Raw genomic sequence first — 7,120 nt, forward strand, 5'->3', positions numbered from 1 at the left:
GGGTCTGCACCTGCCAACATCCAGATTCTTTTAAAAAATAAGATACCAAATATTTGGCTTTCATTTTGAATGAACCTCAGGTTTTTTCTCAATGCAGGGAACACATCAGTGGTAGTTTGATTGCCGATGGTCGTATTAGCATGTTTATGACAATGCACTAAAGAATATTAAATCATATAGAAAGAACTTCATCCCATTTTCTGTTTTACTTCAACCATCTTGATATTAAGAAGTGAATCACACTAGGGCTATCTATGTTTTGCTAATTTCCTTTCTATAAAAAATCTTGGACAAGCATAATCAGCTCAAAATTAATATTAAAGCATATTTTAAATACTATGAGTAAGACGTGACTTCAAAGTACCCAACAGAAGCAACATCATCACAGTCCAAAGGAAAATATGGAACATTAACTTCTATAGCAACCCATACAGAGAAAACTATTTATCTAAAATTTCTGTAAATTTTAGATTCGGTGACAGTTATAATCAGCTATGTTTATCTCTCCAAAAGTATATTATTAAGATTTGCCTGTGTTAAAATTGGAGTCCTGGTGTGGTGCTGTAGGATAGGCACTGGACTGCTAACAGCAAGGTTGGTGGTTCAAACCTACCACTGCTCTGTGTACACATTATAGAGGGTCACTATGAATGAGAATCAATTAACAGCAATGCTTAACAACATAACAACGCTTCAATTATATAAATATAGCTACATACTATGTATTGTACAGACTCCTCATTTATCAGTATGATTAAGTTCCAAGGATCAGGCTATTATGCAAAATCAGCATTAGGCAAAAATAGAGGATAACACATCAAATCACAAAATAGAGGATAGCTACATCAATACGTAACTGCTAAATTGCATCATAACATAATTGCCAAATCACTGAGAGTCTTGGCCCAGACAAGCTGATGTATACTATTATCTATGAGTACTGGAAGGATATTTGGTAGCATAGAGGGTTATGAGTTAGGCTGCTAACCAAAGATCAGCAGTTCAAAAGTACCAGCTGCTCTGTGGGAGAGAGATGAGATTTTCTGCTCCCAGAAAGATTGGTAGCTCTGGTAGCATAGCTTCTAACTGCAAGGTCAGCAATTCAAATCTACCAGTCGCTCCTTGGGAGAAAGATAAGGCTTTCTGCTCCTGTAAAGATTTACAGCCTCTACAGGGTCACTATGAGTCAGAACCGACTCTACTGCACAATTTTTGTACTCCATCCTTGTGTTTCTTTTCTGGTCTTTCCTCTTGGCCAGCACAAGTAAACTCCAGATAGAGTCTATACCAAATGCCTCTGTATTTAGGGCCTGCTAACTAACACCTTCCTCTCTTTTTATCCAGCCTTTGTTAAGGGATGTGACCATTCACAATGAGCTATCACATTTTCTTGCAATGATGTTTCTCTTAGGGTTTGTAGTGACATCATTCAAAGGAAAATTAATGTTTATAGAAAACAGAAAAAGTGGTTTTTCATGAAGATCAAAGTTGCCTAAAGTTTATCGTAAGGCACCAAGGAATGGTACTTGAGTTTAACCAAAGATTTTAAAGGTAAAAATCTTAGCTTTTTACAGAGTCATTCCATTTGATTTTTGTCTTATTTCTTTCACTGGTTGCTTTCTGTTAGTGGCAAACTCCTTAGAGGCTTTTAAGAAACTCAAACCCATGCACTCAATTTTTTTACTGCTTAAAACTCGAATTTCTTTATAACAACCATATGAAACCTGATTTAATTTCTCCTGAACCTAATTAATTGTGCTAACTAGAGATTTAGTCTCTTATTTTAGTTATATTGATCTTTCAAATTTGAAAATACCCAAAAGTATCCACTGATTACCAAACTGTAATTAGGAAATTCAAATAAAAATCCTAATATAAATAAGACCTAGATCCATGGTTTTTGGCTAAGTGCACCAGAGTGACATTAGATGATCAGACGTTTTCTTGGAGTTAGCAGACCAAGTCCTGAGGTCTTCATAAGCACTATGATTTACCAAAGCTCACAATAAATACTGGTGTTCGTGTTGCAGCAAAACTAGCATCTGTTTACGAGAGCCAAAACCAAACTTGAACTCTTCCAATGAAAGAGGTTCCTAAGGATGACTCCAAAGTTATTGTAGAAGTGGAGAGCTCAAACAACTTGACTGCTACCAAACTTTGAGAATACCCTCAAAGTCACTGAAGATATGGCCCCTTCAAATTCTTGCTTCTAACATGAAATATGTCCGAGAAGAAAATCCAGTACTCAGGAGTAAACACCAGAAAGATTTATGGAGGAGAATCATTCAAACAAAGGAGCACAAAATGAAATTACAAAGTGCTCCAATTCTTTAGATTTTTCAAGGTGATTATATACAGAAATGGAGTCCTGGTGTGGCGCTGTGGGCTAATGCATCAGACTGCAAAGTTGTTTGAACGGCAAGGTCGGCGGTTCAAGCTCACTAGCTGTTCCTTGGAAACCCTATACAGGATCACTATGGGTTAGAATCAACTCAACAGTACTTAACAACAACAATATACAGAAATATCAGGAGCTAACTGATATATATATATTTTTTTTTCTGATTGGCTGACATTTACAAGGCTTTGTCTAAACAGTCACAATCGATCATGAGACCAAAGAAAGATTCAGTTCAAAGATAATAAAACATTTCAAAGTAACTTGTTTTTTACAAAGCTTTTAATCTTCAGGTTTTTTCAGGGCCAGTCTATGTAAAGCCACATGTAAGCAATTTTCTGAGACCATTTTACACAAGAATGTTTCTCATACTTCTCTGAAACATTCTGATTGCAATCTTAACCAAATATTTCTAAGAGTGGTCAAATTGTTTAATACTCCATTCATTTATTTCTCATGGGCAGCACAGGTTGAGTTTTTGTTTTGTTTTTTTAAGGTTTTAAGGTTTTTATAGCACAAGTTGACTCTTACGTGAGAGTTGCTTCAAATACCTCTGTATTTAGGGCCTGGTATGGATGTTGGTTGTTGTTGTTGTTGTTGTTAAGTGCCGTTGAGTCAACTCTGACCCATAGTGACCCTGTATAGGGTTTCTGAGGAGCAGCTGATGAGCTTAAACCACCAACCTTGTAGTTCAAATGGCTTTGCAGTCTGATGCATTAACCCACAGCGCTACACCAGGATTCCAAATAACTGCAAAACAAGCCATTCAAACCTACCAGATGCTTGCAGAACCTCTACACAGAGTTGTTGTATGAGTCATAACTGACGTGATGGCACACAACAATGACAGCAACATAGCGTACTAGAAATAGTACGATGCAGAATAAGCACTGGGCTGCTAACCACAAGGTTGGGCATTTAAACTCACCAACTGCTCCTCAGAAATCCTATATAGTGTTTCTGAGTTGCAACCAACTAAAGGAGCTCTGGTAGCATAGTGGTTACGAATCAGGCTGGGAACCACAAGATCAGCAGTTCAAAACTACCAGCCGTTCTGCGGGAGAAGGATGAGGCTTTCTGCTCCCGTAAAGATCTGCAGCCTTGGAAACCCTGTACAGGGTCACTATGAGTCAGAACTGACTCCACAGCACATAACAACAACAACAACAAATGGCAGTAACAGCAACACCAGACTTTAAAAGAGGAGACAGTGATAGAGACAAAGATATTCTTGGTTTGAATAAGGGGCCTTAGGTTGAAAACCTAAATCCATGCAAGAAATTTGCATTTGAAAAGCCATGCACACTTACCCAGAACTGCTGAAAGAATAGATTTGCATTTGAAGGAAAGACCTGCAGGGAAAATACACTGGTTTGACTCAGTGGAATAAAGCACTGGACCACAAGGTTGATCAGAGTCAGAGACCTTGTTCAAACTCACCAGCTGCTCCTTGGAAACTCTAAACAGGGTCGCTATGGGTCTGAACCAACTAGATAGCACTTAACAACAAACACCATATATAAATGGTGTTTGTTGTTAAGTGCCGTCGAGTCAGTTCCGACCCATAACAACCCTGAACAGGGTTTCTGAAGCTGTAAATCTTTACGGGAGCAGAAAGCCTCATCTTTCTCCCACAGAGCAGCTGATCGTTTCGAACTGCTGACCTTGAGGTTCGCAGCCTGATTTGTAACCACTACGGTACCAGAGCTCCATAAATATATATATATACACAGAGAGAGAGGGAGATAGGAGTGTCCTGGTGTGGCGCTGTAGGATCATGTGTTGGATTGCAAGGTCAAATTGAACCACAAGATTGACAGTTCAAACTCACCAGCCTCTCCTTGGAAACCCTATACAGGGTCACTGTGAGTCAGAACAAACTTTACAGCACTTAACAACAACTGTGTATGTAAAATGGAGTCCTTGTTTGTTACTTTAGCATCAGCACTGGACTGTTAACTGCAAGGTCCATGATTCAAACCCACCAGTCACTCCTCAAAAACCTTATGCAGGGGTCACTATGAGTCAGAATAGACTTGACGAAACTTCACTAATATATATATGCACATGCACACTGTTTGGCTTTATAAATTGGTAGTTTGCTGTTAGATGCAGCAAAGCAAGAAAAATAATGCCATTGGGGAAAACAAGAAGAAACAGTCTTCCTAGACTGCAAGTTAAAGGCAATTACAGAGCAAACAGCATGCTCACTTCTGGTGACCACCTGTTTTTACTTGAGGAGTGAACGTGGGAAAGGTGCAGCAATGAAGAGATAGGGAAACTGGTTGTTATTAAGTGCTGTTAAATTGGTTCTGACTCCTAGTGACCCTGTATAGGGTTTCTGAGGAGTAGCTGGTGAGTTTGAGCTACCAACCTTGCAGTTCAAACTGACCTTGTAGTGTGCTTTTCTGACAGTGCCACACCATGTTCAACTGATACCCACTGACCTAGTCAACTGAGACTGGGAATGAGTAAGATAGGACAGGCTGGTCTGAAGTGCAGCAAGTTGTGTAGATTTCTAAACCTATGGGTGTTGCCAGTTGATCTCACCTATGAGGTCTAGGGATGAAAGAGAGAAGGTGCTGGCTGGTTTGAAGTGCAGGCTGGTGTGTGGATCCCAAGCTTCCATTCACCTAGTTCAGATGGAGTGACTTGATTAAATGAAAAGAAAGATGTTTGACACTGTGAGCTAGTGTAATTTGCTGCAATTTGCTGACTTGCTCTGAATTGAACTTTTCTTATGGATGTTGATGTTCAAAAATCCCACTAAAGCAAAAGATTCTTCAGAACAAGAAACATGCTTGTCCTTTCAGAGTACTGGTTTGATTGTTGGTGCTGTTAAGTACCATGGAATTGGTTCTAATTCATAGCAACCCTGTATAGGGTTTCCAAGGAGTTGCAGGTGGGTTTGAACCACCTACCTTGTGGGCCAAACTGACCTTGTGGTCCAGTGTTTTTCCTGCAGTGCCACACCAGGACGCCACAGGTTTGATTGATGTTGTTGTTCTTAAGTACCATCGAGTCTGTTCCGACCCATAGTGACCCTGTATAAAGTTTCCAAGGAGCAGCTGGTGAGTTAAGCCACCAACCTTGCAGTTCAAATGACTTTGCAGTCTGACACATTAACCCACAGAGCCACACCAGGACTCCCACAGGTTTGATGTTGTTGTTATTGTGTGCTGTGGAGTCGGTTCTGACTCATAGCGACCCTGTGCAGGGTTTCCCAGGCTGTAAATCTTTACAGGAGCAGAAAGCCTCATCTTTCTCCCGCGGAACAGCTGGTCGTTTCGAACTGCTGACCTGAAGATTCCCAGCCTGATTGGTAACCACTACGCTACCAAAGTTCTAGACAGGTTTGATAGGGGTGGGTAATTTAGAAATTAGCTATCTACAACTGGAGGGAGACAAAGGAATGAATTTACTGGCTTTCACGCTTTTACAATTGTGCCTCGTTTCAAAATGAGTCACCATTGACTAACTTCCTCTTTCCCTGAGGGACCTGTTAATTTTCAAATACGAAGGTGTAATGAATTACTTAATATAGTCCCTTTAGCTATATAGTGTTTGTAACTTCCACCACAACTCATTATTGTTGTTGCTGTGTGCCATCAAGACAGTTTCAGCTCATAGCCACCTTATATATGGTTTCTGAGGGCAGCTAGTGGATTTGAACTGTCAGTTTTGCTGTTACCAGTCCAGTGTTTATCCTACAGCACCACAGTGGTTATCCTACAGCTAAGCAAATCTGAGATGCTGTAGTTCACCAGGATAACTTGCTAATAAAGTAAGTAAAGTACATGGCACCCTTGTGAGTTGGGACCATGCAAGTGAAGTGTGTGGAACCCTAACAAGGGAATTGGTCAATTCTACCATCCCACCTGGTATGGCGCTGTAGGTTAATGTGCCAGACTTCAAAGCTGTTTAAGCTGCAAGGTTGGCAGTTCAAGCTCACCAGCTGCTCCTCAGAAACCTTATATATATAGGGTCACTATGGGTCGGAATCTACTCGACAACACTTAACAACAACAACTAGGTTTAAAATGAGCCACCCTAGAGGTGGAAATAAGGAGCTCTGGTAGCGTAGTGGTTACGAATCGGGCTGCGAACCTTAAGGTCAGCGGTTTGAAACTACCAGCCGCTCCGCGGGAGAAAGATAAGGCTTTCTACTCCCGTAAAGATTTACACCCTCGGAAACCCTGTACAGGGTCGCTATGGGTCGGACCCGACTCGATGGCACTTAACAACAACAACAGAGGTGGAAATAGGGCTATCATTACCATCATGAAAAAGCCAGGATTGGAGCACATCCTTTGGACTCCAGTTCCCTGCTCTGAACCTGGTTGATATAGGAGACAACGCTGTAACTCCGGAGCCAGTGAGAGAGAGAGAAAGGCAGTGGCAGAAATATGGAGGCAGCAGTGTTATCACAGATGTCAGAGGCAGGAAACTGGTGAGACGAAGAGGGGTGGTCTTCCTGTTCCACAGGAGGAGATAGCTGAGTACCATTAGGCAGGAGGCTTGCTGGCAAAGTCATGTGTTTCTGGGTATTTATCTGGAGATCAAAAGTTGCTGAACCACAAGCTTGACACAGCACCTCTGGTTGAGGCTTACTGGAAGAGTGGACAGCTTTAGAACATTTATTGCCAGAGTTAAACAAGGTTTATGACACTTGTTTGAACAAGATGCAAGCCATACCAAAGGCCCAGAGCCATGCCAAAGATT

This window comes from Chrysochloris asiatica, unplaced genomic scaffold (assembly GCF_000296735.1).
Source record: "Chrysochloris asiatica unplaced genomic scaffold, ChrAsi1.0 scaffold00032, whole genome shotgun sequence".
NCBI classification, from domain to species: Eukaryota; Metazoa; Chordata; class Mammalia; order Afrosoricida; family Chrysochloridae; genus Chrysochloris; species Chrysochloris asiatica.